The following is a 7,836-nucleotide window of genomic DNA, read 5'->3' as shown; positions in this document are numbered from 1 at the left end:
GCTCTGCCCAGTCTCGTCACAGCTCCGCCCCCAACAAGCTGCCATAGTGATAAGACAACCCCGCATTCCATTGGGCCTCTTAAGGATCTCGCGAGACTTTCAAGGCGTTCCGCTTCCTCCGGTGAATAGATTTTAACACCTAGTCTTACGTTCCCGCTAGCCGATTCCCCGCGTCACCCAATACCCTCTAGGCTAGGTCCAGACTCCCCTAGGGCCTCTCTCTACAGTACACCTTTTAGCAATTTCGCCATCTTGACTACAACGACTCTTCTGCGGACTACAAATCCCAGCGTGCAAAGCAGTTAGATGCTTCTGGCTGGGAGTTATATTCCTATTTTTAAAAGTAATCCTCTCCTGAAGGGTCCCAGGTTCGATTCCGGTCAAGGGCATGTACCTGGGTTGCGGGCACATCCCCAGTGGGAGATGTGCAGGAGGCAGCTGATCGATGTTTCTAGCACTCTATTTCTCTCCCTTACTCTCTGTAAAAAATCAATAAAATATATTTTTTAAAAAATAAAATAAAAGTAATCCTCTCGTTTTTTTGTTTTTAATATATTTTTACTGATTTCAGAGAGGAAGGAAGAGAGAGATAGAAACATCAGTGATCAGAATCACTGATCAACTGCTTCCTGCACACCCCACGCTGGGTATGGAGCCCCCAACCCGTGCTTGTGCCCTGACCAGGAATCTAGCCGTGAGCTACTGGTTCATAGGTCGGAGCTCAACCATTGAGGTACACCAGCTGGGCAATACTGTAATTTTGAAAGTTTAGTGTTTTGCAGATCAAAACATAGGTTCTGTGGGTTGTACTTGACTACCTGTTCCTCAGATAAACCTGATGTTATCCAAAGTTTACCTTACTAGGTAACTTGTGTTTTCTATCAATTCTGAGGGGAAATAGAGGTTGCCACCCAAAATGTGTCTTTTGGATATTATTTTAAGCTGGTTATTATTAAGAAAAGAGGAAGAAGACATTCAAGACAAACTTTGGCTCAGTGGATAGAGCATAGACCTGCAGACTGAAGAAGGGTCCTGTGCTTGATTCCAGTCAAGGGCACATGCCCGGGTGGCCAGCCCGATGCCCAGTAGGGGGCGTGCAGCAGGTAGTCGATCAATGATTCTATTTCATTACTGATGTTTCTCTCTCCCTCTCCCTTACTCTCTGAAATCAATAAAATATATTTTTTTAAAAGAAAAGAGGAAGAACCTTTCACCATACCCCTAATTTCCTAACAGAATTTAGAAAGCGGACTTGTTCCAAGAAGAGAGCTATCATCATAGTTACTATGAACTAGTGTGAGACAGGGAGGGACCTAGCAAATTCCTCTCTGTGTTCCATTGTTAAAGATGGCCAAGCAAACAGTTATTTAGCAAACATTTGCTTTTTCATCTGTATGTGAATTGCCTTCCTGACCTTTGAAATGTTGTTTGTTTTCCATTACAAAAATATGAACAGATTTCTTGTCAAATATTAAACAAGTATAGTAACACATTTTATAGATAATAGAAGTAAAGGAAAAGACTATACTTTCAGGGATCATTTCTATAGTTCGTTACTAGAGAAGTTTCTCTGATCGTGTAGAGCACCCGAAACCACGAGGAGGAGGCGCAGGTTCTCTCCTGAGCATGAAGCTGGCTCTTGATGTTGCATATGCAACTGCCTCTTGCCATTGATGATCATTCTTGTCTTCCTTTGGGAGGGCAAGAGGGAGAGGACACAGTCTGAGTGGTTTCTTTAAGGTACAAATAAAGCTTTAAAAAAAGAAATAAAGGAAGACAATTATAAAGAGGAATAATGAACTTACAGAAATTCAGATTTGAGTGTTTGGAACTATAAAACCCTAAATAAAAAAAAAATCACAGAAGAATATATAAGAATAAAAGTTAAGATTAGAAATATTTCTTTTTTTTAAAAAAATCCTCACCCAAGGATATGCTTTTTATTGATTTTTTTTTTTGAGAGCGAGAAAGAGAGAGAGAGAGAGATAAACATTGATCAGTTCCCTCCAGGGATCAAACCTGCAACCTGGGTATGTGCCCTGACCAGAATAGAACCCATGACCTTTCAGTGCAGGGGAGGATGCTCAATCCACTGAGTCACACCGGCCAGGGCACGATAATTTACTCTTGTGCAAACTTCCTCATGCATCCTGGGCTTCTGTTTTCCTCTTCAATCTAATCTCTGCTGTCTTCCCAACTCAGTTATTTAGGATCAAGTTTAACCATGTTTTAAACAAGATTATATGCCGAAACCGGTTTGGCTCAGTGGATAGAGCGTCAGCCTGTGGACTGAAAGGTCCCTGGTTCGATTCCGGTCAAGGGCATGTACCTGGATTACGGGCACATCCCCAGTAGGAGATGTGCAGGAGGCAGCTGATCGATGTTTCTCTCTCATCAGTGTTTCTAACTCTCTATCTCTCTCCCTTCCTCTCTGTAAAAACTCAATAAAATATATATTAAAAAAAAGATTATAGTTTCTTTCTTTCTGGTATAAATAAAGTCAGAAAGGCTCTTCTGTCATTCTTAACATGAGGCAATCTCCTAGTCCAAAATAGTTGCTTGAGCTCCAGCCATTTGATCAGCATTCCAGCCAATAGGAAGGAGGAAGTCACAAAGAGCATGCCCCCTCTTTTAAAGGATACACTTCCACTTATATCAATTGGCTAGCACTTAGTCTGAAGGGAGGCTGGGAAATTTTGTTTTTTCTAGATAGCCATCTGAGCTTCTTTTATTCAAGACAAAGGAGAAAGGGGGTAATAGGGGATAATTAACAGTTTTTATCTCATCAACTAATTTGTAAATCATTCTAGAGTGAGGATCTTGCTTTATACCTCTATAAAGTTCAGTGCTGACAAGGACCTCAGTAAAAATCTCTTAGTGCCCTAGCTGGTTTGGCTCAGTGGATAGAGCGTTGGCCTGCAGACTGAAGGGTACCAGGTTTGATTCCGACCAAGGGCACATGCCTGGGTTGCGGGCTCAATCCCCAGTAGGGGACCTGGTGCAGGCAGCCAATCAATGATTCTCATCATTGATGTTTCTCTCTCTCCCCTTCTCCCTTTCTCTCTGAAATCAATAAAGAAATATATTTTTTAAAAAAGATTATCACAGAAAGATGTGTGGAAGCCTCTAAAAAAATCTCTTAGTAATTATGGTTAATCTTTTCAGCAAACATTTAGTTAGCACCTATTTTATGCCACAGATTGTGTTGGGAGGCTGGGGGCTACAAAAATGAAATGAACACAGGAAACAAAGACTTCACCCAAAAAGTGTTGATCTAAGCAGGTATTTGAACCATTACAAAACTTGTCAGGAAGAGGAGGGGAAAGACATTCTAGGCCAGTGGTTCTCAACCTTCCTAATGCCGCGACCCTTTAATACAGTTCCTCATGTTGTGGTGACCCCTAACCATAAAATTATTTTCGTTGCTACTTCATAACTGTAATTTTGCTACTGTTATGAATCATAATGTAAATACCTGATATGCAGGATGTATTTTCATTGTTACAAATTGAACATAATTAAAGCATAGTGATTAATCACAAAAACAATATGTAATTATATATGTGTTTTCCAATGGTCTTAGGCAACCCCTGTGAAAGGGTCATTCGACCCCCAAAGGGTTAACGAGCCACAGGTTGAGAACCGCTGTTCTAGGCAAAGGGAATAGTTAATAAAAATTATCAGAGGTATTAAACAGCATGTCATGTTAGGAACTGTGGACCATCTGGTATACTTAGACCATTTGTCTCAAGCAGGGGCAATTTTGCCCCCTAGAGAACATTTGACAAAGTCAGAATTTTTTTGGTTTTCACAACCAGATGAGTGCTACTGCCAACTAGTGGATAGAAGATAGATACTGCTAAAAATCTCCTCTCCCAAGGAATTATTGGGACAAAAACCACAATAGTATTGAGGCTAAGAAATCCTGCAGTATAGAGTGCAAAATGGGTAGGAGTGGGAGGGCTTAAGATATGAAGCCCGAGAAATCAGCTTGATCCTAAAGAATCTTGTTTTCCTGCTAAAAAAAAAAAAAAAAAAAGTGTACTTTATCCTGGCGATTGCGATGGAGAAATAAAGAAAAATTTTAAAATAATTCTTTATTGTTGTAAGTATTACATATGTCCCCCCTTTTCCCCCATTGACCCTCTCCAGCCCGCCCCCCTACCCCAGACCCTCACTGTCCCATTGTCTGTGTCCATGGGCCATGCATATATGCATATAAGGTCCTTGGTTGATTACCTCCCATCCACCCACCCTCCACAACCTTCCTTCTGAAATTCCACAATAATTGAAAAAATTTTTTTTCAAAAAACATTTTAACACATTAAGTGCCATGTCAGTCACCGGTGACTGACACCATACTTTCCGTCCAGAAGACAAAACAGGCTGGGCGCTTATTATGGAAATGTTCAAGTATGCCTAAAAGTAGAGAGAATACTATAATGAATTCCCATCAAACAGGGACTCAATTTCAATAATTATCAATATTTTTTATGTAATCTTGAAAAGTGTGTTTATTTAAAACAGCACGACTCACCCGGACAGTGTGGCTTAGTGGTTGAGCGTTAACCTATGAACTAGAAGGTCATGGTTGGATTCCTCGTCAGGGCACAGGCCTGGGTTGAGGGCTCAGTCCCAGTAGGGAATGTGCAGGAGTCAGTCAATCAATGATTATCATTGAAAGGAGTTTTTAGGGGTGAGATAGGAGTGTTTAGGGGTGAGATAGGCAGGTTTAGGAAATTTTAGGAATTAAGGGGCCCATGGAAAAAGCACAGGGCTACAGAGCTGCAGGAGGTACACATCGAGTAAGGGAGCTGGGAGCTGCAGAAGGTGTACATTTACAGAATAAAGGGAAGGAAGCCCCTCATTCAGAGAGGGAAGAGGAAAGCCCAAAGGGAATAGGAGAACAATAAGGGGGAAGAAGAGGGGAGTCTCTGGTACCTCACATGAGGTTTGAGCTCTGAAGTTGCTATAGTGACCAAATCAGAGGGGATAGTGACCAATCAGAGGGGATACCAAGGCACAACGAACTGCAGCCTATATAAACCATGGAAAAAAGGGACTCAGTGGGACTCTTTCCCCCTCCCCACGTGGGAGTCTGTGCTTGTTTCTCACCTTTTGCTATACCATCTTTTCATCCATGGTTTCATTCTTCGACTCCACTGGACAAGAATCTGGGAACAATCCTGCCCAGAGGAACACCACGCATTAAGGTCCAACTTTCCCGTATCCTCATCATTGATATTTCTATCTTGCCCCCTCCCTTCTTCTCTCTCTAAAATCAATTAAAAATTTAAAAAAAGCAAGACTTTTGGGATTGGAGTTTATTGATAAGGTTAGGTTATTGGACCAAAGTATTTCATTTTAGGAAACTAGTGAGCTTGAATGATTGTTAGCATTTAAGGAAAAGCAACTTTATTCTCTGGCAGAGGAAATTACATGTTATCTGGAAGCTGCATTCTCTTGTTAGCATTCACATCTTTAAATTTTTCTTCTTTTGACTGACAGATCCTGCCTTAAGTTTATTTGTGCAAATAGCACAGGAGGACACTAACTCCATGCAGACAGCAGCCCAAGGGTCACACCAGTTCTTCCAGCCTCACATTGGTAGACAGAGGCCTCTACTGTGGAGATTTCCTGGGGGCACTTTTGGGAGCCTGAGCCTGAGTGTCAGCCTGTGGCTTGTTTTGAGTCTTGGCCTTGGACTTCGGCCCGCAGAGCTTGAAATCTCATGTCAGGTCTTTAAATGCCGCTCAGCATGGACACCTGCTGCCCTGACCCCTGCTCAGGTTCCATACTGACACATCCAGATGCCTCTTTGACAGCTCCTCTTAGAGATTTAACGGGCCTCTCAAATGTAGCATTTTCAAACTGAAGTCCTCCTGAGCTTCCTTCCAGTGTCCTTTGCGCCTCCATCCTTCCAGTTTGGGTGAAAATCTTTGCATTATCCTATCACCTCACTTTCCTCTCATACCATAACATGCAGTCTTTACAATGAGTTCTCCCAGCCCCCTTGCTGTGGCCCACATGGCCCTACATGATTGGGCCCTTCTCTATCTCACCAACCCCATCTTGTACCAACTTCATCCCCCACCATCCCTCCTCATGCTGGTCCACTACTCCCCAGTCCCACCTGCTTGTTCCTTGGTCACACCAAACACGTTCCCCACCCCAAGGCCTTTGCACCTGCAGTCCCTCTGCCTGGTGTTGTTACCTTTCCCCATTCACTACCAAGGCCTGCTCCCTCCCTTCATTCAGTCCTGCTCAAAGTCGGTGGGCCAAGAATGCCTTGCCTGGTCACCCTTCTCTAGCACCACCCTGTGCTCCCTCTCTGTTATCATCCCCTGCTTTATTTTTATCCCTTTGCTGTGCGTGGATCTCTCCAACTAGAATGTAAGCTCCACGAGTTAAGGGATTTGTTTTTTTTACTGCCGTCATCCTCACCGCCTAGCTGAGCGCATAGCACACATGTGTTGAGTCAAAGAGTGAATCAGTTTAATCGTGTTGCTCTCCCAGCTAAGAATCTTACAGTGTTGCCTCACATCTCCGTGCCTTTGCCCATGCTATTCCCTCTGCTTGGAAGGCCCTTCCTCCCCCTAGCCTGCCTGGAAAACTCTTACTCATCCTTCAAGACCTGACCCAACTGTCGCCACCTTTGTGAAGCCCCTGCCGCCAGGTAGTTAGCCAACGGTCCCTCCGTGACCCTGCAGCGTCGTGTACCTGCCTCCATTAACGCTGGGCTCTCATGTGGTTTTCCCGTCTGTCTTCTCCAGTGAACTGTGTGATCTTCCTGAGGACAGACACCACGTCTTCTCATCCTGTTTCCCTAGGGTCTAGTCCGGTGCCTGCACAGCCTTAGTATTTGGCAAAGGATTGCTGACTGACTGAGTAAATGAACCGACAGATGAGGGAAGGAAGTAGAAAGGAGGGAAAGAGGGACCATCTCTTTGCCTGTAGATGTCCTCAGGGTCCCCCTCACTAGGGAAGCTCCCTCTTCTCTAGACTGACCTCAACCCCTCGCCCCTTCATCCACTTTCTAGAAACAGGTGCTACCCTCTTGGCCACAATGACCTTAGCTTCCAAACTTCAAAATCAGCAACCATGATCTGACTAGATTTATCATGTGTTTTTAGAAATAACAAGAATGAATTTTTGAAATCTATCACATGTAGGCCTGTGGCTGCTCAGGTTTCTGTTAGGGTGAATGTGACCAAGAATCAGAGCTTACGGATCTAATACATATTGGCTAGAGGATAGTTAGAAGCTACTGTACAGGCGAGTGCAGAGAAAACCCATCCACAATCCTACATCCTTGATGCTAAACATTAATTTTTTTTAAAAAAGTATTTCATTTATTTTAGAGAAAGGGAGAGAGAAAAGAGAGGGAAGAGAGAAAAGTGACAGCGAGGGAAAGAGAAACATTGATCAGTTGCCTCTAGTAGGCGCCTCGACTGGGGATTGAACCCACAGTGTTTTGGTGTACTGGGTAACGCTCCAACTAACTGAGCCGCCTGACCAGAGAAGACTTTTATATTTTTAACAGAAATCTCCATCTGTAAGGGTGTTTCCCTCACTGGACCAGGCCTTCCTTCACTATCAGTGGAAAAGGCATGGACTTAAATCTTCATAACAATCTTACTCTTGTTTATTGTGCTTTTTCTGGAAACCTTCGATAACTGTCTCCACCCCTAAAGTCTTTTTTTGTCTTTGGGTGAAGGTGGTATTTATGGTGATGGCTTTGTCATTTTGGTGAGAATTATTCAGTTTTCTTGGGTCTCTCCCATGTATGCATGTACTAAACTTTTTTCTCTTGCTAATGTCTCATGCCAATCTGTT

The 7,836-nt window shown here is 43.2% G+C and overlaps 1 non-coding gene across 1 annotated transcript; it reads left to right on the top strand.

The window, feature by feature from the left end:
* Positions 1-1,518: 1,518 nt before the first annotated feature.
* LOC132225303 (small nucleolar RNA U3) lies at positions 1,519-1,731 on the top strand. The gene has a single exon (XR_009450834.1). It is a non-coding gene; the product is annotated as a small nucleolar RNA U3 (small nucleolar RNA).
* The last annotated feature ends 6,105 nt before the right edge of the window (positions 1,732-7,836 follow it).

This window comes from Myotis daubentonii, chromosome X (assembly GCF_963259705.1).
Source record: "Myotis daubentonii chromosome X, mMyoDau2.1, whole genome shotgun sequence".
NCBI classification, from domain to species: Eukaryota; Metazoa; Chordata; class Mammalia; order Chiroptera; family Vespertilionidae; genus Myotis; species Myotis daubentonii.
This window is presented reverse-complemented; position numbering and strand designations above follow the sequence as displayed.